This window comes from Notothenia coriiceps, unplaced genomic scaffold (assembly GCF_000735185.1).
Source record: "Notothenia coriiceps isolate Sejong01 unplaced genomic scaffold, NC01 NC01_scaffold00037244, whole genome shotgun sequence".
Lineage (NCBI taxonomy): Eukaryota > Metazoa > Chordata > Actinopteri > Perciformes > Nototheniidae > Notothenia > Notothenia coriiceps.
Window position 1 is genome coordinate 6,706,122 of NW_011369945.1, and position 4,113 is coordinate 6,710,234.

A 4,113-nucleotide genomic window follows, 5' to 3' on the forward strand; every position below is an offset into this window, starting at 1 on the left:
GTCCGGTCACAGAGGTCGCTCTCTGCTGTTTACGAGACAGTTTGGATTTTGATTTGAAGATTTTGTAACACCTCTGAAAGGAAAGTACTCACATTCACTTTGTATTCTAAGTCTACATCGTTGTTGGATTCCATCACCACTGAAGGCTTTATTTTACAAAAAATGTCAGAGAAATGCAGCACTTGGAGGGGAATAGTGTTGAATGGTGTATGAATGGTGTATCTTAACATATGTAGTAGATTCATCCAGTGTGTGTGTGTGTGTGTGTGTGTGTGTGTGTGTGTGTGTGTGTGTATCAGAATGTCTGTGGGTGTGTCTGCTCTGATTAGATGATGTCACTCAGGTGTGTGGCCCTAATCTGCCCAGCAACACCACGGTTACCAACTGCAGTCCCATTCAGAATGCATTGAGGTTTATCTCTGACAATTTTGCCTCCTGTTAAAAAACTATGGCTCCTATCAAAAATATGTATTACCCTGAGCATTGGAGAGCTCTGATAAACTATCTGTGTGATTTGTGTGTGTTTTGTGGGTAAAATGTGGAGATGGCAGCAGTTTGTCTGAAGAAAGATCCGGACAAATCTAACATGGCAGTCTATTGGGAAGCTTGGTGGACTTGTTGTCACTCAGATCACTATTGCGCCCGAATGGTGGGTCAGTTTGATATGACGAGGGGCATCGAGCAGACCTGACTAAATTTGCTACTAAACTCTTTTGAAATTATTTGAATAGAGTGTATATTTTTGACTTAAGAGCCATTTTAAAGTATTTTTTCCGAAGATTTTAAAGGCCCTCTCCACTCTAAGTGATGTCACGCACTCTAGCCCTGAAGAGTCTGTACCATATAGACAACCTTTATGAAATCTAAAACTGCCTGAAAATGTACCAAAACTTAAACTGTATTAATACAAAAACTGTAAAAGATATCAAAAAGCTGAAAACAATTGTAATAGCTGAATGTCTGGTGACCATTTTAAAGTTGGAATGAAGTCTGTAGCTGAAAGTATGTGGAAGGAGTAGCATGTTAAACACAGGCCATTTCTCAATGTCGAGGAGGCTTGCTTGGACATATATGCTGGGCATTTAAACAGTGATTCGGCGCCACTCGATGACGTAGCATGCTTGAAATAGTGGCTTTGGAGCAGCTTTACTCGACATTGAGAAACGGCCACGGTGTAGGTTAAATAGTATTTGAATGCTCCGCCCATTTAGTTACCTGTTAAAAATGTGTAAAAAAATCTGAATATTTTACAAAAGAATGTATGAAAACGTTTCCCATCATGTCCTGAAATAGCTGAATATTTTTTATATTTTAATGGTTTCTGTAACTGAAAGTATGCTGAAGTTATTAGTAGTAAAACAAACTACTGAATCAGCATTCACACTAATTAGAAATGAGTTATTTCATCATTTTTTTATGCAATTTAATGTTTTAACAAATAAAACAAAAAAAAATGCTGATTTTTATTGAATTATTGTCCACTTTGAATCTTTATTTCAACAAACTCCTGCATTAAACAATCGCTTATGTATGATAACAATCTGTAAAATAAGATCATCACGAGACAGACACATCAGAGCCAAACTAGTTGTTATTATCCATGTTTATATTCTGTATATTTGATACACCGTAAATCATATTGGTCTGTAAGCTCTGTCAAACATTGAGTAAAATCACTGTGACTAATGTACTTCATCTGATGTACGGCAGCTGGTGTATTTATGAAATACACTTAACAGCAATATGTTATTCTCCAGTTTCTTCTCTGGCATTCTGAACAGGATTTGAACATTTGATATCCGCACTTCCTCTTTCGATCCTGTAGTCTAGCGAAGTCTGGGAACTCAAATGAACCCACACACTGAATGACTTCCAAGGGTAAGTGAGGGCATTGTTAAATGGCTTTTGACAGATTTCTTTCCTCAGGCTGAACAGTCAGAATCCCGGATGAGCTGAATGAAAGTCTTCTTCACTGCACTACCTGATTTAAAGTTGAGTATATTTAAACGTAAAACTGTCCAGCCAAGCAATGTCTGATTTCCCATCCTTCCTCTCCGTGGGAGCGGACCCCCCCCCCCTCCCAGCCTTTTCACCCCGGCTCTGTGCCAACTGCTATTTGGCTGTGGAACATTATTTGGTATTCACACGCATTTGCAGGGGACACGGCAGGGGCAATTTCTCATCACTCCGGGGGTTTTCTCAGCGTTTGGGGAGGAGGGGGGGTTTTTTGGCTCGGCTACCAGAGGAACGCTTGGCAAATCGTAGATCTTAGTGGGAAATAAATGACAGCACAGCCACGTTTGTGAATGTTCTGATTGTTACTGACTCACAACATGGCACAAAATCTTCAGAGAGGGGGCGGGTCTTTGGCAGTGTGAGCAGGGGCGAAGGGCATCGCAGGCTTTTATTCCTCTTTCCCTTCCCCTTTCTTATCGCTTTATGTCTTTTCCTGGCAGAGCTGAATTGTTAAATGGATCACAGACTGAAGGAGAAAGAATTTCATTTAGGACGGTAGGGGCATTTTTCTGCAAGCACTGACTGTGTCTGTACTTTAAAGAGTCCTCTCCTGCTGATGTTCAGGTGTATATCAGTATGTAGTGTCTCTACTTTAAAGAGTCCTCTCCTGCTGATGTTCAGGTGTATATCAGTATGTAGTGTCTCTACTTTAAAGAGTCCTCTCCAGCTCCCCCTTAGTCCGTCCTCTCTGTACTCGTCTTGTACCCCCGCCGCGCCGGCGCCCGCCTCCCTCTCGTCTGCTCTTACTCTTTCTACTAATGATAGGGCCGCAACGCAGAGGAGCCAAAACCGCCCTGCACCGTAAGTATAATGTTACAAAAACACAATCAAGACGGGGCGAGCTTCTTCCCGGCGCTGGATTGCTGGCGCCCACAACACTATTGCCAGACCGTTACTCGTGCTATGTCAGAACTCACGAACTACAAGCTACTCCTCGCTCAAGTATGCAGCTGCCACACTTCTTCTTGCGAAAGAGCTGTATTATATCTAAAATAACTGTCTGGGGTGGGCAATGGGTACCTAGAGTTCTCTGCCGAGTTCTATATCTGCACTAAATATCATAGATATTTGTACTTATGTCATGACTAGTAGTCGTGCCTCTCCAGAGGAAATTTCATCCTGTAATGAACTGACTATATGTGGACTTGTAGTCGTCCTCTCCTGAAGAAATTTCATCTCTGTGATGTATGACTATTATGTGGGACTTGGGTAAGTCGTCCTCCCCTGGAGAAATTTCATCTCTGTGATGTTATGACTATATGTGTACCTTGTAGTCGGTCCTCTTCCTGCAGAAATTCATCTCTGCGAATGTATTGACTATATGTGGACTTGTAGTAGTCCTCTCGTGAGAAATTTCATCTCCTGTGATGTATGACTTATTGTGGACTTGGTAGTCGTCCTCTCCTGAGAAATTTCATCTCGTGTGTGTTGACTATATGTGCGACTTGTAGTCGTCCTCTCCTGAGAAATTATATTCTGTGATGTATGACTATATGTGGATTAGTAGTAGTTCCTCTCCTGAGAAATTTCATTCTCTGTGATGTATGACTATATGTTGGACTTTGTAGTCGTCCTCTCCTTAGAAATTTCATCTCTGTGAGGTATGACTATATGTGTGGACTTGTAGTCGTCCCTCTCCTTGAGGAAATTTCATCTCTGTATGTATGACTATATGTGGACTTGTAGTCGTCTCTCGCCTGAGAAATTTCATCTCTTTGTGATGTATGCACTTATATGTGGACTTGTAGTCGTCCTCTCCTGAGAAATTTCATTCTCTTGTGATGTATGACTATATGTGGACTAGTAGTCGTCCTCTCCTGAGAAATTTCATCTCTGTGATGTATGACTATAGTGTGGACTTTGTAGTCGTCCTCTCCTGAGAATTTCATCTGCTGATGTATGATTACTTAAATTTGTGGACTTGGTATAGTCGTCCTCTCCCTGAGAAATTTCATCTCTTGTGATGTATGACTATATGTGGACTAGTAGTCCGTCCTCTCCTGAAGAATTTCATCTCTGTGATGTATGACCTATAATGTGGACTTGAGTAGTCCTCTCCTTGGAGAAAAGTTCATCTTGTGATGTATGACCTATATT